This window comes from Pongo abelii, chromosome 14, assembly GCF_028885655.2.
Source record: "Pongo abelii isolate AG06213 chromosome 14, NHGRI_mPonAbe1-v2.0_pri, whole genome shotgun sequence".
Classification (NCBI taxonomy): Eukaryota; Metazoa; Chordata; class Mammalia; order Primates; family Hominidae; genus Pongo; species Pongo abelii.
The window spans coordinates 114,813,911-114,838,258 of NC_071999.2; the positions used below are offsets into that span (position 1 = coordinate 114,813,911).

The window sequence follows — 24,348 nt, forward strand, 5'->3', positions numbered from 1 at the left end:
ATACCATATTTTATTTTCCGTTTATCAGTTGATGGACATTTGTGTTGTTTCTACTTTTTGGTTATAATGAATAATGTTGTGAGCATTCATGTATAAGTTTTTTATAAATGTAGGTTTTCATTTATTTTGCATCTATGAGTGCAATTGCTGGGTCATATGATAACTCCAGTTTTAACATTTTGAGAAGCTATCAAACTTTTCCAAGTGACAGTGATATTTTAAATTCCACCAGCAATGCATAAGGGTTCCACTTTCTTCTTATCTTCATCAACACTTGTAATTGTCTGAGTTTTGATTATAGCCCTCCTAGTGAGTGTAAAGTATCTCATTGTGGTTGTACTTTGCATTTTCCTAATAACTATATATTCAGCATCTTTTTATGTGCTTATTGGCTGTTTGTATATCTTCTTTGGAGAATGATCTACCCAAATTCCTTGACCATTATTTACTTGGGTTGTCTGTTGAGTTGTGAAAGTTCTGTATATATCCTGGATAGCAGACCCTTATAAGAAATGTTTTGAAAATATTTTCTTCCATGGTGTGAGTTGTCTTCTCACTTTATTGGTTTTATCAACTTCATGACAAAAGTTTTAAATTTGGATATAATTCAGTTTATCTACTTTATTATGATTATGATTATTTGCTACTTGTGCTTTTGATGTCTTATCTAAAAAACCATTACCTAATCCAAGGCCACAGAGATTTACCCCTACATTTTCTTCAAAGAGTTTTATGGTTTTAGCCTTTAGAATTGGGTCTGGGATCTATTTTGACAATTTTTCTCTCCAACTTTCTCCTTGTGCATATGGATACCTAGTTGCTCCAGCACTAATTCTTGAAAACCTAATATTTTCCTATTTATACTTGTTTTTTCAAACTTAATTTACCATAAATGTGACTGTTTATTTTTGGAATTTAAATTCTATTCTTTTGATCTGTACGTCTGATTTTATGCCAGCATCTCACTGTTTTGATTATTGTAGCTGTGCAGTAAGTTTTGAAATTAAAATGTGAGCAGTTCTCCAACATTGTTGTTACTTTCAAGATTATTTTGGCTAGTTTTGGTTCCTTGCATTTTCATATAAATTTTATGATCAGCTTGCCAAATTTATCACAAAAGTCAGCTGGAATTTTGATAGGATTTGTATTACATCTGTAAATCAATCTGAAAAGTACTGCCTTCTTCACGCTTTTGAGGCTTCCAGTCCATGAATGTGTAATGCCTTTTATTTATTTTGATATTCAACTTCTTTTAACAATGTTTTATTGGTTTTAGGATACAAATCTTCTACCTCTTTTGTTAAATTTATTCGTAAATGTTTCATTAGTTTTGATGCTATTGCCAACGGAATTGCTTTTTTAATTTTACTTTTTATTTATTGTTAGCATATAAAAATACAATTGATTTTTTAATATTGATCTGGTAATTTACAAACTTGCTAAACTCAATTATTAGTTCTGATAGATTTATGGTATAAAAATTTCTAGGTTTTTCTATGTATGAGATTATGTCTTCTTTGAATAGAGATAATTTTACTTCTCCCTTTCCTCTAGATACCCTTTATTCTTTATATTATCTAATTGTCCTGGCTAGAAACTCCCTTCAAATGTTGAATAGATGTGGTAAAAGCAGATGTCCTTATCTTGTTCTGATTTACTGATAATATTTTTAGGCTTTCACTATTAAGTAGTATATTAGCTCTGGGTTTTGTGTAGATGTCCTTTATTGGGTTGAGAAAGTTCTCTTTCCAGTTTATTGGGTGTTTTTAACATACAATATTATTGTCTGTTGAAATAATTGTGTGTATTCTGTTCTTAATACTATACATGTGGTATGTTTGATTTTCATAAATTAATTGTTGATTGATTTTCATATATTAAACAAATTTCACATTCCTAGGATAAATCCTAGTCGGCCATGGTGTATAACACTTCTCAAATGTTCCTGGATTTCATATCCTTGTATTTTATTGAAGATTTTTGCTTTTCTAGTCATGGAAATTATCTATGTATAGTATTATTACGATCTCTGCCTGATTTTGGAAATACTTGCCTCAAATAATTACTTAGGGTGTGTTTTATTTTATTCTACACTTTGGAAGTGTTTGTGAAGGGCTGGTCTTGCTTGCTTGCTTGCTTGCTTTTTGCTTTCCTTCCTTCCTTCTGTTCTTCCTTTTCCTTTTTTTCTTTCTTTCTTTATCCTTTTTTTAAAATCTTGTTCTATCACCCAGGCTGGAGTGCAGTGGTACAATCATAGCTCACTGCAGACTCAAACCCCTGGGCTCAAGTGATCCTCCTGCCTCAGCCTCCCTTGTACCTGAGACTACAGGTGTGCACCACCATATCTGGCTAATTTTTAAATTTTTCATAGAGATGGGTTTCCTACTGTTTTGCCCAGCCTGATCTCAAACTCCTGGCCTCAAGCATTCCTCCCACCTTTGCCTCTCAAAGTGCTGACATTATAGATGTAAGCCATCATGTCCAGTCTGTTTCTTAAATGTCTGTGATAACACACCAATGAAGCCATCTGGGCCTGAGAAGTAAACATTTAAAAGTAGCATTTCTTACCTGTTTGCTTACTCTGGGTACAAGTGTCTGAAACACCTTGTACTTTCTACTAAATCCATGCATATTTCTCAGATAATAATTCAGGAAGTCTTTTTATTCAGAACTTTATACAAATTTAAAAGACTACATTGAGATTGAGTAAATCAGTTCATGATTATGAATGCCATGGTGGTAGCCAAAAGCCTGGCCTCTTTGCTGGCCATGCTATGCTGTTTAGTGGTTCTGTAGAGAGATTAATGCTTGCCTTTGAGATGGCCATTATTTTGAATTAAAACATCTCTTGGGTCTATTAGGCACTTACTGAAAGTTAGCTTCAAGGACAAGTAATTATCAAAAACATCCTAAGAAAGTCTAAAGTAAGACTCACAGGTTATTGTAATTTTGGGTTTTTGGTATAGGTAAGTTTGAGTAAATATAGATCAGATTATTTTAGGTTTTCATGTTACAGAGGAAAAATAAAAAAAAGATAACAGAAGTCAAGCAGTTTGTTCTGCAGTTGCCATTATTATTTTTTACTTTGGACTCTACGAAAATACCTTTTTGATGACTGAATCTCTGTGAACTGTGGAAACCTAGGAATTGGTTCACTGGTTAAGGATAAGAGGATACAGTGAAGATAAAAGCAAGGGATCAGAGGATGGCTCAGGACTGAGGATTAGTCCTGGGATGAAAAAAAAAAAAAAGACAAAATTGTCAAGATTTGTGGACCTTTGAGAATAGAAAAAATAATACAAGTGGTGCTGAATTTGGCAAGGACTACAGGTGTTTATGTCATGATGTTGATAACTGATTTTAGAAATTTCTAAAATCATAAGAGGCTAATCATGAGTATTACAGAGAATTCTAACGTAAGGTTTTTGTTAGTTGTATACCAATATTAAAATGCATTTTTTTAAATGTCAAATGTGGCAAATGTGGAAGAAGAAATGAGAGTGCAGCCGCTGCTACCCGGAGCCACTCTCTTTGAGTGAAAGAAGCCATGTGAGCAGGAGGTCTGCAGGTCTCGCGGGTTCTCTGGCTGCAAATGGCGTTGCAGGGTGCTAGCCTTGCCCCTGTGTGTGCATGACCTTGCATATATGTGTGTGTGTGTCTGGATAGTTCGAAACAAAACCAAGTAATGGGTCAAGGGCTTTTCTATATTTGAAAAAACAAAGTTGGCTGACTGTGAGTTCCCATGTGTGTTTTGCAAGTAAGTCTTCCTGGAATCGACTGGAGAAAAGTTTCCATGAAAGCAGTCACTGACACAATCCCCACATCAAGTTTCGTTGTTGTTTTTGTGTTGTTTTCTCTTTTTTTTTTTTTTTAAACAGGGTCTTACTCTATTGCCCAGGCTGGAGTTCAGAGGTGCAATCACCCTCACTGCAGCCTTGACCTCCCAGGCTCAAGCAATCTTCTTGCCTTAGCCTCCTGAGTAGCTGGGACTACAGGTGCATGCCACCATGCCCAGCTGATTATTTAAAAAATATATTGTAGAGTTGGGGTCTGGCTATGTTGCCCAGGCTGATCTCAAACTCCTGCCCTCAAGTGACTCTCCTGCCTTGGCCTCCCAAACTGCTGGGATTACAGGTGTGAGCCATCACATCTGGCCCCCTCCATTTATTTTACTACCTTTTTTCTTAATGCTGGCATTGAGCTTTACAAACACTGAAGTTTTACTAAGGCCTATTGTCTATAGCCCTCTCCCACTAGCCTTTGGGTATAATCTTTATCATTTAAATAACTTAAAATACAAGTGGTACTTATTTTATTTGGAAAAAAATATGATTTCTAATGTTCAAGTTATTATAATAAGTAAAGCATGGAAACCTGGGATGTGGAGGACCATCAAGATTATCTGCTCCAGCCTTCCCAACAATGAGTGAATGCTTGTAATAAAAAGTGGTCATCTAGTCCCCAGGTGAATGCATCTTATTTTGGTAGAGCACAATCTAGGAAGACAGCGCATTCTATATTTTTGCAGCCATAACTGTTGCCTTGCTTTAGGTCTTTCCCTCTCCATTTTAAAAACGTCAAGTTCCTTTATCTTTTTTTTGTGACATACGTTACTGAAAATGTTACTCTTCCGATTATATTCCTCATGATTTGAACTTGGTGACCTCTACTTAATGGTATGCTTTAAACACTAGATCAACAGGTATATTTGAAAATACTGTTAAATTAAATGGGGAGGGGAGCATGTTAATAGGGTTTTGTTAACCAGTTTTTGCTATAGCAACAGGCAACACAAGAATCTTCTGTCCAACCATAACAAGTGCTAATTGCTTGATGACCTTGCGTGAGGACTGTGGGTGTCCGCTGCAGATAAACTGGTTCAGCCTCATGGATCTTTCGTTCTGGGACTCAGGCAGAAAGAGGAGGTACTATCTGGAGCCACTCTTCCCGGGATGAGGCACAAGTCTAAGCGAACATGCAGAATCTCTCAATGCCTCGTCCCTTCTCTGGCTGTAACTGGCATGATTTTCGTCCCACCCACATTCCATGAGTCAAAGCAAATGATACGCCCAAGTGTAAAACGCCTGTACTTGTTGAAGCAGAGGTCCAAGAGAGAAGATGCAGATGCAGAAACCAGCGACAAGAGGGAGGGATGGTTGTGTGCTTTCACCCAGTGCAGTGGTTAGCTTAGATGCACATTATAGGTGATTTTTCTTTTTTCACCTTTTCAGTTTTATTAACATTTTTGCGATAAATATAGGTTACTTTAGAAGTTGGAATATAATGTCATTTTTTAAAAAATAAAATTTTAAAAATGTAGGACTTTTAAAAATGCTACTTAAGCTCAAATATCTGTATATTTAAAAATTAATTGATATATAATTTGCATCTACAACATTTATACTTTTTGATACTTCTGGCTTATTAACTGAATTATTAACTGCATAGCAAAATTATCATGGTAGGAAATGGGAGTCAGAGAGACCAGGGATAGACTGGGGATAGATTCTGAATATGAAATAAAGTAGGGTAAGGAGGTCAGTTGTCTCCGTTGTGGTCTGGGAGTAGGGGGAGGTCAGAAATGACACTGAGCAGTTTGATCTCACCAGACTTCACGGGCTCGGAGATAGTGTAGCAGCCTCTCAGACTTTCATATTCTGCTCCTCATCCAGATGCACTGTTTTCCTATTTAAAAGTCAGACTAATAAATACAGTCATTTACAGTCTTAGAAAGTCAGGTTCAGTATTTTTCGTGAGCCCTGACGGTTGGATTTCTTATTTATTTATTTATGTTTAAGGCAGGGTCTCACTCCATTGCCCAGGCTGGGGTCCCGTGACACTATCATGACTCACTGTAGCCTGGATCTCCTGGGCTCAAGCGATCCTCCCACCTCAGCCTCCCAAGTAGCTGGGACCACAGGCACATGTCAGCACACCAAGCTAATTTTTTTATTATTATTTTTGTAAAGATGGAGTCTCCCTATGTTACCCAGGCTGGTCTCAAACTCCTGGGTTCAAGCCATCCTCCTGCCTCAGCTTCCTAAAGTGCTGCAATTACAGGCATGAGCCACTGCGCCCAGCCTAATTGGTCAAGCTTCTCTTGCTTGGATTTGTCCTGAATACGTCAACAGCTGGCTGGGCTTGCTAATGACGTCCTTCATGGCTTGTGTCTGCTGTTGGCATCCAGCTTTCTGTAGTCCTAGGGGAAAGTCAGGAAACTGTCTGAAAGTTCCATGGTTTTATGAAGCAAGGAAATGGGATGAAGATCTATTAACTTTCCTTTCAATGAGCTTTTCATAGTTGCAAGAGACAAGCATACCTGTGGTATCAAGAGTCTATTGGTATATGGGTTTCTTGATAGAAAATCATGAAATAAATTTTAAAATAAACTTTATCTCTCATAAAACCCATTAAACATGCTCAGTGAAGACGGCGCTAACTTTTATGTAACAGGAAGAACTCTTATCTCTTTAATTCTCAATAAAGCTTCAACTCAATAACTTAAAATGTCCAGTGTCTGACAATCCTCAATGCTTCTGATATGATTTAAAGTTAAAATTTTCTCCCTTTCTACAGCAGGGGCCCTATCAATAACAATTTGTGTGTGTGTGTGGGTGGGTGGGTGTGCTTGTGTGTATTTGTATGTGTGTGAGTGAGAGAATAAGAGATTCTTTCTTTTCCTACCAAGCATTTCCTCTCCCTCAGTTTGTTAAACACAGTTGTTAATCCCAACAGGGTCAAAGTTAGGTTAGGAAAAAAAGGAAAACTAGATGGAAAAGTTCTCACTTGAATAGTTCTAGCAGAAGGTGTACTCGCACACTCCAGTGTGACTAGTTCTAGTATAAAGTGTACTCACACGCTCCAGTGTGTAACTAGTTCTAGTAGAAGGTGTTCTCGCACGCTCCAGTGTGACTAGTTCTAGTAGAAGGTGTACTCGCACGCTCCAGTGTAACTAGTTCTAGTAGAAGGTGTACTCGCACGCTCCAGTGTGACTCGTTCTAGTAGAAGGTGTACTCGCACGCTCCAGTGTGACTCGTTCTAGTAGAAGGTGTACTCGCACGCTCCAGTGTGACTCGTTCTAGTAGAAGGTGTACTCGCACGCTCCAGTGTGACTCGTTCTAGTAGGTGTACTCGCACGCTCCAGTGTGACTAGTTCTAGTAGGTGTACTCGCACGCTCCAGTGTAACTAGTTCTAGTAGAAGGTGTACTCACACATTCCAGTGTGTAGAGCTAACCCTGTCACACCTCAAGTGTTCATGGGTTTATGAGATGCCTTCTATCCTGCGATGACCTTTGAATCCTTAGACATATTGAACAGTCTCTATTCCTGGGTTCACTTCTGCAGCCCCAAGAATCTGGTGATCCCAGTCCTAGCTTTTCATCTGCTTAGAGCTTGTACATCTCTCCAGACTGCACAGAGGATGAGATTCAAGACAACCAACTCGCCAGCTATGTTTCCTTCTTGACCCGTATGGGTCCTAGGATGATATCATACATCCTTTGCCTGCACAGCTCTAGGGAGGCTGATAGGTCTCAGTGTTGCAGACCTCAGGCCCTTGCTCTGCTACCAAAGGGACAGCTAGTCCTTTTTTGCACTCTAGATGGCTGAAGGAAAAGCCAAGCCTGAGCCCCAGCACCCATTAACCATGTGAAATACAACAAGCTCTCGGTCCCCCAAAAGCCCTTTGAACCTTTCTCCCTTGGAGGAGAGAGGCGCAGACCCATAGCACATTAGCGGATTTCCCCTAATAAACTCCTCTGAAATTTTCTCTCCCCTGCCAATACCGCCCTGTGTCCTTTTGATGTGAGTTTTACCAGTTATTGGTATCCTGCTTTCACTTTGGTTACAAATGTATGCAATGGTCCCCTGCCCGCCCGTGTATACATTTCCTCTCTCTGTTCAGTGTTTCTGGCCATGGTGTGGTGCCTACGCTCTGGCTAGTTCTGTCTTTCCCAGCCCTGTACCCGGAAAGGCTAATAATACCTTAGGAAGTGCAGGTGTTGCAGAAAGATTCCAACCTCATTTCCAGCAGGTGAGTGGATATGCCACAGAGTTTAAATCCTTCTAGGCAGACCCTTTCAAGTCTCAGCAACTGAGGGCCTACAAGATAATGTCTAATATCAAGTCCAGCTGAGGCTGGAAGGGATAGAGAAAGGCCAGGCCAAAAAGCTGATTGTCAAGCGCTCAGGGCTAGCACCCTAAGACTAAAGAAAAAGGCAAATCTGGAGACCGGATTTGAACACGTAGGTCATGCTCAGAGAAGCTGGTAAGCTGAAGTGCCAAAACTACAGAAATGACTTACACATATGAGAGTGCAAGATAATGAAACAGGTGGTAGATGTAGCACTAGAGACAGGTCAGATATGGAAATTCTGCATATTGGACCTAGAATGAATCCTGGCTCCTAGAAGGAGGAATCCTCACTTAGCCACTGCAGTCTTTTAAATGCCGCTCTGCACATCCCTGGAAGGGTGACCATGGGACTTCCACATTGTAAGGTTCTTTTGGGAAGTACTGAAGCCTGAGAGTTAGTGCGTTGCCCACTGTCACACTGAGGAACAACCAGCTGGTAATATGGTCTTCTGCTATGAACTGAAGGAGTAAAATGGAAGAGTAAAATGTGGGATGGAAAACAATAGTAATTATATAAAGCGTTGTTATTTATTTGACACACAAAATGTAAGAATCTATGCTATCTGAAAAATAACATCTTGTAGCTAATTCTTTTTCATTTTGAAAGTAACTGCTCTTAGTTATAAGAGATTTTATTCAAATAATCCATTGAATTATGAATATAAAAGTTATTGTCCTTTTGGCAAAATTGACTGTAACATATTTTTAATAATTTTAGGGCATTTCAGCTTTAAGTTGAATTCCCAGTGAACTTTGTAGTGTTTTTCTTTTCTTTCTTTCTTTTTTGGATTTTTTTTTTTTTTTGAGACAGGATCTCGCTGTGTTGCCCAGGCTGGAGTGCAGTGGTGCAATCACGGTTCACTGCAGCCCCAACTCCTGGACTCAAGTGATCCTTCCACCTCAGCCTCCTGAGTAGCTGGGACTACAGGCATGCGCCACCACATCTGGGCTAATTTTCAAATTTTGTGTAGAGACAGGGCCTTGCTATGTTGCCTAGGCTGGTCTTGCACTCCTGACCTCAAGAGCTCCTCCTGCCTCAGCCTCCTAAGGTGTTGGGATTACAGGCGACAGCCACTGTGCCCAGCTTGCGGTACCTTTCCATTTGATTCAGGTTTTCTAAAATTCCCCACCATACAGTTTTCTTGAATTGTCCTTTTCATAAGGAGTTTTTTCATTTTTTGTTTAATGCAATGTGCCATCTCACTAACTTTTAACAGCTGGACAAAAATGAGTGAGAAATGCCACACTGATGTAATTAACCTGTCCTTGGAGTGTGCCTTCAGGAGAGTTGTGACTTAGAGGAGGGAATGGCTAAAGGCTGGATTCTCGAGGCAGATGGCCAAATCTGGCTATTAGAGAGCCTTAATGTCTCATATATAGGACGAGGATAATGAGAGATCTCTTTACCGTGTTGTTGTGTGCATATAATACACATAGTAGAAGCTCTCTCTGTGCTCCAGCACCAGGCACCAGCACAGCGTGGTCTAGTTTTTTCTTTTCCTGCCTTCATGCCTTTGATTTCTGCCTCTCTCCTCCATCTGGAACACCACGTCCAACTCTTCCTGCCAGCATCAATTCTGCCCTACCCTTCAAGGCCTCCCTCATGTCCCATTCTTCCTGCAATGTTTTCGACGCACTGTGTGCTATATGATCACTTTAATATCTATTCCTGAAATAGTGCTTTCTCTCTATCAATTGGTATTAAGGTTGTCAGACACTTTGCACTGACTACGAGACATACTTGTGGTCCCATTTACATTGTAATCATTTTGACATTAGGAAAGGTGATCCAGAAGTCTTTTATTAACAAGGTATTTAGTAACAGTTTTTTAAATGACTAATTAACAAGAAAACTATGTATCCATATATTTATAAAAATCCCCAAAGTTGCCCCTTTTACCCCACCCCAGTATCTCCTTCTGATCATCTAATTCTATTTTCATTCTACTTGAGGAGTTTTATTTGAGTAGCTTAATATAAGAGATAAAATAGCCCAGTGATCTTTTATCCCTTTACTAAAGAAGTATATATTGTGTGTTCCTTTTTATGTTTTGATCAAAAAATTAGCTTTTAAGAAGATCTGGAAAATGAAGTTTTCAGGATTAAATTTCTTCTATTTCTTTGTTTTTTACCTGGCTTGAGAAGCAGTTACCAATATTAAGCTTGGCTTTAAGGTAAGTATTTGACTTAATATTTATTCGACACATAAGTAGCTGCCGTCAGTTGCATAATTTGTGCATTTGTCTGTAATGACTTAGTAAAGCTGGGAAATCTGTGTAGGCTTTTCCCATGTTTAATTCAATAATTAAAATACTAAAAATGTTATGTAAACTGCCATTTGAAGAGTGAAAACCAGATAATGAGAAATGTGTTTATATAACAAAATATCTAATTGCAATCCATTTCGCAGTTCCTATTTTAAACCCAAATGGGAGCAATTATGCAAAATTAAATATCGAGGTAATGGCAGTGCCAGATGTCCATTTGAGGACTTTAAGACTAGAAATGACCACTTAGAAAAGGCATGTTATAAACAAGGCATCTGGCCCAGGATCCCATATCCCTTTTTGTTTGGTGGGTGCTGTGTATTTATAAAGACTCTCCTTTTGAAGAAAGCCACCAGTGTCCTTGCCAGGGGTCCCACTCGTCCCTCCTTGCCTCATCTTCCCCATTGGGATGTCTGGCTGGAAAAAAAACCCTGGCATCCCGGTGCCCATACATTTCTCATGTTCAACTTCAGAATACGGGTACTATTGGTCGAGATACACATAGCTAAGGGGTATTGCGACATTTTCACATCCCCAGGTCCTTTTCTTTCTAATTGGTCTTGTGGTGTGTTCATAACTATGGACTGCATGTGGATCGTAATAATTATTGGGAATACGTTTTTAGCTCGCATATATATTTATTATATATTATAAATATATGTATTATGTATTTATGTATTATTACATATCTTTATTATTATATAATAAATACATATTTATTTTATATATACAGTTGTATTCGAGTGTCAGAACATTGTAAATATAATGGCTGCGAAATTTTATCTTTAAAGTCTTATTATATTTAGGACCATGGAAAATTCGAAAGGGGTTAATAATATGATTTTTTCGTTTGTAGGGGATGTTAGGGTAGAAAGACCAATGGCATCTTCAAAGGCTGCTTGGCCTCTTGTGGAAACTTGGACAGAGCGGTGGCCCACGCCCTGTGTAGTTATTTGCAGTTAAGGTCGTGTGTCCTTACCAATGTGGAAGTAACTTGTATCTTTTGCCTGAGTCTTTTGCAGTTTTCCCACCAGTCACCATTGCCTTTGCAATAACCTCAGTAACTAAAATGAAAAGCTGTTAGAAATTTAGTATCTAGAAGGATCATCCCAAAGATGACTGAGTTAGAGCCTGGAAGAGAAATCCATTTGAATGCATTTAGGTCTGAAGGATTAATGCTGATCATTGAATTTCTATAAATGCTAATGGCAAATTTTTTTTTTTTTTTTTTGAGACGGAGTCTCACTCTGTCACCCAGGTTAGAGTGCAGTGGCGTGATCTCTGCTCACTGCAGCCTCCGCCTTCCAGGTTCAAGCAATTCTCCTGCCTCAGCCTCCTGAGTAGCTGGGATTACAGGCGCCCTCCACCATATCCGGCTAATTTTTGTATTGTCAGTAGAAACGGGGTTTCACCATGTTGGCCAGGCTGGTCTCAAATTCCTGACCTCGTGATTCACCTGCCTCGGCCTCCCAAAGTGCTGCGATACAGGTGTGAGCCACTATGGCCGGCCAAGGCAAGATTTCTTTTTTTGTTTTTTTGTTTTTTGTTTTGTTTTGTTTTTGATATCTCCAAATTAAGATAATTCTGTAGAAAAATAAAGAGCCATGCCTATTGTTTGGGCATTTTAATTAATGCATATAGCTGGCCACTTCCTAAATAATATTTCAAACTGCTATTTACAATGACTGCTATTTGTTAAGTAAGAAACCATTTGGAGTTAGGTGATTTGTGATCAGGTGTTTTGAAATTCATGATAATTTATAGATCCAGAGATTCCTATGACATTGACTAATTGACTGCATTTTCCTGAGTGGCAAATAATATAATTCAAATACATAATAAATCAATGTTTGATACTTAAAAATATAGATGATAAAAATAAATTTAAAAAATAAAGTCAATAAAAGAGTTCTAATTAATGTCATGGTTTGCACATACTGAAATACTTAAACAGGAACATTTTGCTATACAGCATCCCTGGATAAACATCTACAGATTAGAGGTCCAGTGTCTCTCTTTACTAAATCATACCCATAATGCAAACCTTGAGATTTCTATGCTTAAAATTCTTCAGGTTAACCTAGAACCAAAAGATACATGTGCAACAATTTGAGTGCAGAATCATGCTAGGTTTTTCTCGATTTACCAACCTCAAACATCTAACGTTGTTTATCCTCCTACTAGCTGGACAGTTCTTTTCAGCCACTTAGTGTTTACAAAGCATTAATTTTAGTGTTCCTAGTAACAACTCTCTCTTTTTGCACTCAATTTATCTGTTTATTTGGTTAAATTTAAACTATAAGAAGTAAAACTGTCATATACACGTTTGTTCCTAGTAACAACTCTGTCTTTGTGCACTCAATTTATCTGTTTATTTAGTTAAATTTAAACTATAACAAGTAAAACTGGCATATCCATGTTTGGGACTACAGGAGAGTGCACTCTTGGTAAGCTCACGTCTCTACAGGTGGAAGTTGCATGCCCCATTTGCCTGGAGATGATCCCAGTGGCTGTCTGTGCTGGGGATGTCACTCACACTGCTCAGAGTACTTTACAGTGGGACTGGAGAGCAGTCAGTAAATAGAAGTCAGTTGAAAACTTCCAGAGTAGCTGCTTGTTTTGTATAATTTAGCAATTCAGAAAATAACATATATAAATACATGTAACACTTAGACTGAATAGACCTTCTAAGAATACTGAGAAAAATGAAAGTTCATTGTTTTATAAGACTTCAGCAAGCATGTTTCTTTCTATAATGAAATGTAAAATTAAGTTTTTTTCTTCTGTATGGAAGAAGATGTGAATGGTGATTTAATTACATTAACTTCAAATACATTGAATGAATACATGCTGCCACCTGCATGCATATGATGAATACAGTACATATAAACATTTTAGGATATTATTTTTTGAGTACCCATTTTAGAAAAGTGAAAAGTGATATAAGAACTTATTAGGATGATTTATCATTCACTAAAGTCATATAGCAAAAAGAACAAAGTATGTTGCCTAATACAGAATTTCTAAATGTAGAACCATATCCTGGTAATGTGAATATGATTAGAGATTCCAGGTGGAAATCGTTTTTGACTGTCAGAATCTTAAATCATACCCAGATGATATAGACATATGCAAGCTACATTGAACATCCAAACTCTATTACTGTCTAATTCTTTTTCAAGGATGTTTGCCAATAATTGAGGTATCTTTTTTTCTAATATCCCTCACCCTTCTTCTTGCCTTTTTTTTTGTTTGTATCTTGCCTGTATTTCTCTTCATTGTGGTTCCATTAGGGTTTACTCTATTCCTACTCTCTCTCATTGGATAGCCCTAGACAATGTTACAAAGTAGGGAAGTGGCCAGGTGCAGTGGTTCATGCCTGTAATCCCAGCACTTTGGGAGGTGGAGACAGGTGGATCACCTGAGGTCAAAAGTTTGAGACCAGCCTGGGCAACATGGTGAAACCCCATCTCTACTAAAAATACAAAAATTAGCCAGGCATGGTGGTGGGCACCTGTAATTCCAGCTACTCGGGAGACTGAGGCAGGAGAATCATTTAAACCCAGGAGGTTGCAGTGAGCTGAGATCGTGCCATTGCACTCCAGCCTGGGCAACAGAAGCAAAACGCTGTCTCAAAAAAAAAAAAAAGAAAGAAAGAAAAAGAAAAAGTAGGGGAAGTTTGTCAGCATTGTTAGAAACCAGTGAAACAATTTGGATTTTTACAGCATTCCCAATGTGTTTATTGAGCTAATGTGTATTCATTGCTTCATTTGAGAGACTGTGTATTATTTAGGTACATTCAGTAATGTATTTTCTATGTATCATGAAAGCCATTTTGCAGAAATATGAAGAAAAGATTTTCCTAATTTGAAAATATTTTTATGTAAATTAGTTGAGATTCCCCAGTACTTTTCATCATGTTTGTTTGATTTTTGGGAACTTCTCTTGACAGTTTGTGACTGTTTCAGGTTTGCAGAGGTAATGAGAGTTCTGTGAAAGTATGTTGAGCTGGATGATGAAACACCACCAAGTCATTTATTTTTTCCTCTTGACTTTGCATCTCGATTTGGTACAAGTCTACCCGGTTCCACATGTATGAGTTCAGTCCATTCCATATGACACTCTCTCAGCAAAGTAAAAATACACACACTTCTAAACCTGAGATCTTTAAGGAAAGAATATTCTGACCAAGAGTGGCAGGTGGCACAACTCAACTGAGCACCCAGCTCACCCAAACCCAGCCAGGGGAACCAGAAAGATATCTAAGCAGAGTATTTGAATTCATAGTGTAAGTTCCCGGAAGCGGTGCTGCAAGAAGAGAAAACAGGGCAATTACCAAATGGTCTTGTGTCTGTTTTGGAAATGGCTTCCATGTTAGGTGAAGATTGAGTTGAATCTTGAGAAGACTGGATATATGAGCAGAGATTGGACAGATCGAGGCTGTGGGTGTGTGTTTTGGAGATGGGGTGGGGTTTAGGATGAAGATGAAGACCCTCTCTCACAAAACGAAGGCAAACTATTACAGTTAGGAAGTGTTAAGGCACATGGGCTGGGTTATTGTTTAAAAGTTTCCGAATACTCCTAGAAGGTAGAGAATGATAAATGTATTATCTTCTTTGCTGACCTCTGAGAATTATAAGGTCATCACCCCAAACTGGGGTTATGAATGGAAAATCAATTTAAAGTCACAAAATTGTAATATTATTATAATATTCAACTTTAGCATTGATATTTTAGATTCAGAGAATGCAACAGATAAAGTTTATGAGTAAATATTAGAATATTTAAAAATAGATTCTATCAAAGAGAAATAATATTTGTAGATTTATAAAATTACATCATGTGCATTTTGGCTGTTACAGTTTATATAAAATCATAGGGGCAAGAATGATTAGCTTGTTTTCATTTCTACTTTAAAAAACGAGCTATGTAGAATTCTTTTGTACACATTTATTTTGTTTATATTTTTGATTAATGAAGGCACTCAGGATGTGATATAAAAACTACTTTTTGTAACATATCCGTAAATCATGCTGGGGATGGAATAAAGACTCATGCATCAAGTTGACAGAGTTGATGGCGTTATCCACACAGAATTCCTGCATTTGGATGCAAAGGGTGCTAGAAGAGACTTTACTTAGACAGAAGAGCTTCCCTCATACGTGATTCTCATATGCTTTTGGGTTGCTAACATGGAGTATTTTAGTACATTACTAAACCTCATATTTCGATAGTAGGAATACCACAAGTATGCATAGAGGACTTGGAATATTATAATCCAGTGATATATTATTTTTTAATAATTTTAGAATTATTTAAAATGAAATCGTAGCATGTATTATTGCATTTATATGGGTAATTCTGGGAGGGCATTTCAATGCATCCATTGACAAAGTGCTGGAATGAGGAATGATAATAATTTGCTCATTTTTGAATTTTGTATTACTCAGTGATTTTTCTAAGTTACAAAGCTGATTGTGGCACAAGGTAGAATATTTGGAAAGCAAGATAAGCAAAATGAAGGAATTAAATCCACCTTCAATATTATCAGGAAGAAAATAATAACTCCTAACTTTCTAGTGCCTACCCATGCAGTCTTTTAAAACTGTTTTGAAAAGACATTATCAAAAGATTAAAAATAAAGAATCAAAAGCAAGGAGTGTATCTTTGAGATTTACCCATTAAAGTCGTTTTTTGTTTTTTGTTTTTGAGATGAAGTCTCGCTCTGTTGCCCAGGCTGGAGTGCAGTGGCATGATCTCTGCTCACTGCAAGCTCTGCCTCCTAGGTTCACGCCATTCTCCAGCCTCAGCTTCCCAAGTATCTGGGACTGCAGGTGCCCACCACCATGCCCAGCTAATTTTTTGTATTTTTAGTAGAGACGAGTTTTCACCGTGTTAGCCAGGATGGTCTCAATCTCCTGACCTCATGATCCGCCTGCCTCAGCCTCCCAAAATGCTGGATTACGGGCATGAGGCACCGCACCCAGCCTAAAGTAGTCTTTGAACCAATTTTAATATATGTAATTGGATAAAGTTATTTGCATTGTCTATGATTTCTGGTCAAATGCTATTGAAATCAAGTATTTTTTATTGGTACATAAAAATTGCACACATCTATGGAGTACATGTGATGTTTTGACACATGCATGCAATGTGTAATCAGAGTAAATGGAATATCCATTACCTCAAACATTTATCTTTCTTTATGTTCGGAAACTTCCAAATCTTTCTTATAATTATTTTGAAATATACAATTTTTTAATTAACTATAGTTACCCTACTGTGCTGTAGAACACCGGAACTCATTCCTTCCATCTCACTGTATGTTTGTGCAGAGTAAACAGCCTCTGTTTATCCCCTTCCCTTGCACCCCTGTCAGCCTCCAGGATCCAACATTCTACTCTCTACCTCCATGAGTTACACTTTTTTAGCTCCCACATATGAGTGAGAACGTGAGATATCTGTTTTTCTGTGCCTGGTTTATAAAATCAGGTAAATGTCTGTTAGAGCAACTTTGAACCAAATATTTTGATGTACAACCATTATTACCATTACACATAATTAGATTTAATACCTTTAAAATTGTATTTTTACAGAATAATTATAAATTGAAATCTGATCTTAGAGTTGGCCCAACAGAAGTATAATTTATCAATATGATTAAGACAAAGTTAGAAATTTAATGGCTTTCCTCTTTTTAGGCCTATAACAAAAGTGTAATTTAGTTATGAGCAAGATTTTATTTTCTTTTACAGTTAACTGAGAGTAATAGTGAGTCATTGGGAAGATATTCTAAGTACTATCATTCATTATATTTATTAACTCTTAGATTTTGTTGACGAAAGAGTCAAACTCTGTAAAATATTTTAAGAGATTTATTCTGAGCCAAATATGAGTGACCATGGCCCATGACACAGCCCTCCGGAGGTCCTGAGAACATGCACCCAAGGTGGCTGGGGTACAGCTTGATTTTATGTATTTTAGCAAGGCATGAGACATCAATCAAATAGATTTAAGAAATACATTAGTTTGGTTCAGAAAGGCGAGACAACTCAAAGAGGCGGATTCTAGGCTATAGGTAAATTTAAACATTTTCTGGTTGACATTGATTGAGTTTGTCTACAGATCTGGGATCCATAGAAAGGAATGCTCAGAGTGAAGATAAAGAATTGTGGAGACCAAGTTTTATTGTGCAGAGGGAGCTCTCAGCAGACCTCAGAGAGAGCAGATTGTAAATTGTTTCTTATCAGACTTAAAAGGGTGCCTGGCTCTTAGTTGATTATCTCCTGGATCTGGAAAGAAAGGAGGGAAAACAAAGGGGAAGGGGATTCTCTATAGAATGTGGATTTTTTCTACAAGAGACTTTGCAGGGCAATTTCAAGATACTGCAAGGGAATATATTTTGGGGTTAAGTATTTTTTTTCCTTGTTTCATAATGTCATGCCAGAGTCAGATTGAAAAGTAAGTCACAATATATAGGGTCAAATAAAACCCATCTGATGAGAATTTGTGGTTTATAGGGCATGACTCCCTAGACCCCTTAGGTAGGAATTTGGGCAAGATAAAAAATCAGAGCTTAGTCCTCAATTTATATGTAGATAAAAATATAAATAATGGTTTTCCAAAGTTATAAGAAATTGAAGGATGGAGAAATAACTCATTTGCTATTTATTACAATGTTAAATCTTTAGCAAAATATTTTAACCTCTCCAAGATTTGATCTGTAAACTAAGATGGATGAATTACTAGAAGTTTCAATAAGTTACCATATAAATGCTTTTAGAATAGATCTTGACACAGAGTAGGCATTCAATTAGCATTAATAATTTTGAATGATATTATATTTATGAGATGCATACGTTATATACATTCATGTAATTTACACATAACACACACACACATACACACGTATCCCAGATAAAAAAAGAAGAGACCATTAGAAAAACATACTAACTTAAAATAAATGAATACAAGAAAAATACACAGATTTTAGCTGAATTAATATTAACAAATAATGTTTATAAATGATAATTTTACACTGAATATGGAGAAATCACCTTTATGTATGAAATATCCTTATTTGACTATTCAAAAAAATATTTTTCTTCAGAACCTTCCCTCATCTTTATAATATATTAAATTAAAAAAAAATTTATAATGGGCTGGGTACTACTGAAGGTCCATTTGGTAGGCTGAGGTTCAGATATGCTAAGTAGTGTATCCAAAGAAAAACAGCATCTAGAGATTTTTATTGCTGCTAACTGAATCTCAACTCCTTCCCTGGAGATGAAGGCAGGTCACTGCAGGGCAGATGCAAAGTGGTCACTCTTAAGGGGCTGTATTTGTCCATTCAAGGTAATCCTTTTAAGCATCAAATGTCATGTAGGTGAAAAATGGGTCAGGTACTTTAGAAAATGGTGGAGTAAAGCAACTGCCAAATTCAGGTAAGAGATAACTGGTTATTATGATTTAACAAGTGGCGGGATTCTTATGCTGAATCTCAGAGCAGACAACAGCTTCTTCTCCAGCTTGTCTGTCCTTAACCCCTCAGTCTGGAGTTACTTTCCATTTCTATAAGGGCCGTTTATACCCTGTGATTGCATTATTGTTCCACAATATTCTGAAAAGTGCCTATTTTCCTATCTTTCCAATGAGATCCCCAGGAAATTTGAAGGCAGGAGTTTTCTTTGTTACCAAAAACACCAGTGGTTCACTCTAGATTCTGCAGCTTGCTGCACAGAAAGCCAATCACTGAGACAGCAAGTGTTGCTAAGGACAAAGGCTTTATTGGGTGCTGCAGCTGAGGAGATGGGAGATCAGTCTCAAATCCATCTCCCTGACCGACTGAAATTAGGGGTTTATATAGCAGGGAAGAAATGTAACCTTGTGTGGGAAAACAGGAATTAGGGAGCGGTAAGGAAGAGGAGTTGGTCAACAGGAAACAAGTGGTCAGTTAAGTGATTATGACCCTGACGGTGAGGAGTCTGTCATCTCATTGTCCAGATGCAGTGATTTGGTGGGTTTCAACTTCTTGATATTATCTGGGTGGACTGCTGGCTTTCTGAGAAAGGAATTCAGATAAGACAACTGTAAGTTTCTCAAGTTTTAAGGCTAGGAGTGTCAATTTCTATGTTTATTTCAAAGGAACCATAAACATCAGTTCTATGAGACAACTGAGCTAGTTTCATCATCAGGGGCCATATGATATTTCACAACCTTAAACTACCAAACAATGTTATGTCAGAAATGTCATTCACATTTTGAATTCAACAGCAAGTTTTAGCAACAAATTTTGATATTCTATAAATTAGGAATATGATTTTAATTGAGATTGACAAGGTATATTTTATGAAAGAGTATAGGATGAGGTTAGCATTTGCTAATTTCTGGCACCACTGAGAAGAAAAATTCATATGTAATATTTTTCCACCACACAACATTATACATATATAACCAACATTTTTCACATGAAGATTCTCCTCAAGAAGGGGAATGACCGCCCAAGGCATCAAACTCTACTTCTAAAACACCAGCTTATTATAGCCATACAATCAAGTGGTGTTCTAAGAGCAACCTAAAGTTATAATACATCGGTGAGCAGAAGCTATCATCTGGGTCATAAGTTACCTTCTCAGAAAAGACAAATATATCTGAATATAGCCATTACATGAAGCACTTAGATCCTTTTCTCCAAAATAATATTTTTTTCTGTTTGCAAATGTAATTCAAGTTTACTGCAGAGTATCTGGAAAACAAAGAACATATCTAAATAAGGAAATATGTTTTTAAAAATGGACTCTAACACTATTTCTTGGGAATGACACCCTTTAAAATATTTTTTCAGAGTTTTTTATTATTATAAACACATATTCAGTTAATGTTGTAGAGATCATCCAATATATTGAATTTTGTGTGTGCCCTCTACTTGTCAGAGTATTAAATGCAATCTACTGGTATTTCTGTGTCTTGAAAGAAACTATATCTGTATGTCACAGTCAACGCTGCCTATGTGGGAAAGGGAAGTTTCTCTTATTTGTACTTTGACAAATGTGGCTATTTCCTAGGCTGTATTGGTCACAGGGACTGTGCCAAGGACCTGCACCATTACTTGCTCGGTGCTAGGTAGAGAGGGCAGTACGGAAAGTGGGGCATACGTTAAACATGGTTTCCTCTGCAGCATCTTTGAAACCAAGAGCAGATTTAGAAACGGTTTTTAATAGACTTCCCCTCCTCAAAATAGAAAAGGAAAAATACCAAGGAAGGTATTTATTAAGAGCCAGGTTCCAGAAGATATTGAGTTATGAAGTTATTTTTATGGTAAACATTCATTATACTTGCAAATATTTCCACTTACCCCTTTCAGAACTGAGGTAGGATTGCATTTGGGAGTCTTTTCATGGTTGAGTGGTACTGTGTGATTAGTTACGGTGAATTGGATATGAAAAAATGTGTTATGTGTCATTGCCAAGGCGTGACACACACTGTTGGTGAGAGGTCTTGGACATCCTTTCATTTTCCTCGGGTTCCATGATTGCCAAAGTTCAAGGCTAGGCTGAACAGAGACCCCTGCCTAACCACGATGGGCAGGTAACCTGAGAGATAAATATACTTTGTTTTCAGCCACCAAGATTTGGGGGCTGATTTTTACTGCTGTATAGTTTAGGCTGTTTTTACTCTTAATAATAATTGAGTATTTGTGGACTGTGTGTACAACACATTGGAATTGGTGTTGAATAAATGAGTACTCCTTCCTGTTTGATCATGGAAAATACATTAGAATGGTATTTCAAGGACTAAAGCAATGGCACAGGCAAAGGTGAGCTGAGAGCAGTGGTGAGGTGGACTAAATTCATAGTGGCTGGGAACAGTCTCTGCTTACACTTACTGTGCTGGAATAATTTTTAATGGCAACTTATTTTTTTTCAACGGCCCTGGTTTGGATGATAAATTATGTCTTAGTTTTACATAAACCACATGTTGACTTCTTTTTCCTTACCTTTTCCTACCGAACAGATTTTATGATCTAATTATCATTATTAACCTGATTGCTGTGTTTTGGTATATTTTCATATTATAATTTAACTTCTCATATTTTATTGTGCTACATTTCCAAGTGTAGCCCTTGATGATTTCATTAATGTGTTTTCCTTTCCCCTGGATTATAAAATACCTGTATTTATTTAGCTCCCTACTTTACGCTATCTTGTAATAAACACAGTGAAATTTATTGTTTCATGAAATTGTTATTACTGTTTAGCCAGTAATCACTGTCTCAACAAAGCAAATACCAGTGCAGAACTGTCTTCAATCCAAAAAAGAAAATGACATCTGATGCCCCAATATTACTTATTTTACCTTTTCCAAAGTCTTGTTTAGGGCTCCAGGTATGACCATATATATATTTAACTTTATTTTCTTCTCTCTCTCCCTCTCGCTGTCTGTCTGTCTCTCTCTCTCTCTCAAGCAAGTAGTGGCATCAATCTATTTGAAAATTTAGAGACCATTAGCAAATGTTTCCCGGACTCATGTGTCTGGAAAATTGGTGGCAATTGGAGAGAATAGTTCAAAAACAGTTCGATTTTCTAGTTCCTTCGGAGCAAAATTACACATATATCACCATGGGCAAGTCTTAAGAAAGGTGTTAAGATGTCATTAATTTATTCTGATTAACTTTCCTGGCTCAAATTTCCTCAGTTTAATTCTTTCATATGTACTTTCCTCTTTAACCCTTTGCCTTTATTTCTAAATGTGTGCAGTGATATATATAGGAATAAATATTTCATAATCCATAATATACTCCTTTTTTAAAAAATCAAATTTTTATAATCACCTCAATGAGAAGAAACTTTTGTTTTCTTGAAAACCATTATCAAAATCCTGTTTTCTAAACAGCATATTTCCAGCATAGATTAAATTACCAGTATATTTGAATACTAAGAAAGCAGACATTCCATTTGGAAGTACTACACATATTCACCAAGGTCTGTAAAATCTGAGTCTTATGCAGTGGTTCTCAAACCTTGGTATGCGCTATAATTATTTGGGAAGTTTTAAAGAGTAGTAATGCCTGAGTTTAACCCTAGAATCAGGTTTCATTGGTTGTAGCCAAGTATTGATATAATTTTGAGTTCCTCTGGTGATTCTAAAGAGCAGTCAGTATGAAGAACTACCGTCTCAGTGGATCCCAGACTTTGCTGTGCACATTTTGAGTTGAACTGTGTCCCCCAGAAAGATATGTTGAACCTGTAATCAATGAGACCTGCAAATGTGACCTTATTTGGAAACAGGGCTTTGCAGATGTAACCTAGTTAAGATTAAGTCATACTGGAGTAGGGTGGGCCCTAAGCCAATGACTGATGTTCTTATGAGAGGAGGGGAGTTTGGACACAGACCCACACACAGAGAAAACACCATGTGAAGACACAAGGGTACAGAAGACACAAAAGAGAGAAGGCCTTGTGAAGACAGAGGTGGAGATCGGAGTGATGCATCCACAAGTCGTAGACCACCAAAGATTGCCGGCCACCACCAGAAACTGAAAGAGGAGAGGAAGAATTTTTCCTTACAGCCTTCAGAAGGAGCACAACCTCATCTCCTTGATTTCAGAGATGCAGCCTCCAGTACTAGGAGATAATATATTTCTGCTGTTGTAAGCCACCATGTTTGTGTTACTTAGTCATGGCAGTCCTAGGAAATTAATACAGTGCGTTATGATCCTTTGTTGAATATACAAAAGCCAAAGAAGTTCAGTCCTTGTGACATACAGACTTAACTGAGTTTCTGGGAGCAGATCATGGATGGGCTGCTGAAATTTCATGCAGCTCTGTAGGCCCGTGTGGTCCCCAGCCTTGCATCCTTAGAAGAAGTCCCAGGTCCCTCACCTGATCTCCTGACTCTTACCTGCATTTGAAAAAGATCACCAGGTGACTCCCAGGAGTCTGTCCTGCAGTCTGAGAAGCCCTGTCTCCGGGGTATCAGGAGGTGCCCCAGGGGTGAGCTTGTTTGCTGTAGCCAAGAAAATAATTTGTAAGATGTATAAGAGCTTCAGTCTCCCAGAAATGTAGTTGTTAAAAACACACGTTTTTCCAAAACATAAAAGAGGAGCATTCAGTGTTTCTTTGAAAATCTAGTTGAAAATTGAGTTCAACACAAAATATTAATTCACTTGCTCTTTAAAATAAAAAAAAGTCAGGCTCATAAATGGTTAATATCTCCATCCTTTCATTTTGAGTGCCAGGCTTTGGTTCTTTTCTTCTTTCTTTTCCATTTTTAGCTTACAGTCAATGGCTTTTCATAATGATTGGAAGGAAACATAACAAAAATCAATTTCGTGACTTATTTTTCCTAACAATAGTGGACAATGTGCTTTAGAAAAAAAAGTATTTGAAATAGGGTTTTACTGTTGTTGAGCCTTCATTTTTATGTTAACTGTTTTCTCTCTTTTCTTCCTTGTCCTTTTCACTGTGTAAATGACCTACTTTGAAGTTTCAAATAAAAAGAAGTTAAATAGGCTTTTATTTGGCTCTTGATTCTTTTTCTAGCAAATTTGGAAAAGGTCCTGACTTTGAGTATAACATGGCTGAGTGTAGAGAAGAAAAGAAAGAGCTTACCCTGACTTGTCTCTTTTTCCTGGTATGCTCAGGAGAACTTTTCTAGCATGGAGACTAAGCAACTAACTTGCCAATATTTGCACTCTATGAATAGAAGCATTTGGGTAAAAAGATACAAAATAGAGGATATTTATCTCCTTTTAAAGACAAAAGATTAAAAAAAATTAATTATATTGTGTGTGGGATATGTGGGGGGGTGTGGGTGGAGGTGCGGGGGGCTGTGGGGAGGGTTTGGGGTATGTATGGGAGTGAGTTTGGAGGGCTGTGTGTGGAGTGTGTTTGGGGTATGGAGGGGTGTGTGGGGTGTGGAAGGGTGTGGGGGGCTTATGGGGGAGTG

General features: G+C 37.5%; 1 protein-coding gene and 1 long non-coding RNA gene across 5 annotated transcripts in view; one reads left to right on the top strand and one right to left on the bottom strand.

Annotated features, from left to right (window-relative positions):
* MYO16 (myosin XVI) overlaps positions 1-24,348 on the top strand; it is a 717,368-nt gene that overhangs the window by 70,878 nt on the left and 622,142 nt on the right. The gene's annotated exons all lie outside the window — the stretch shown is intronic.
* Positions 19,170-22,333, bottom strand: LOC129049598 (uncharacterized). Its single transcript, XR_008512824.2, has 3 exons — positions 21,757-22,333; positions 20,029-20,146; positions 19,170-19,462 (listed from the first exon to the last, which is right to left on the bottom strand). It is a non-coding gene; the product is annotated as an uncharacterized LOC129049598 (long non-coding RNA).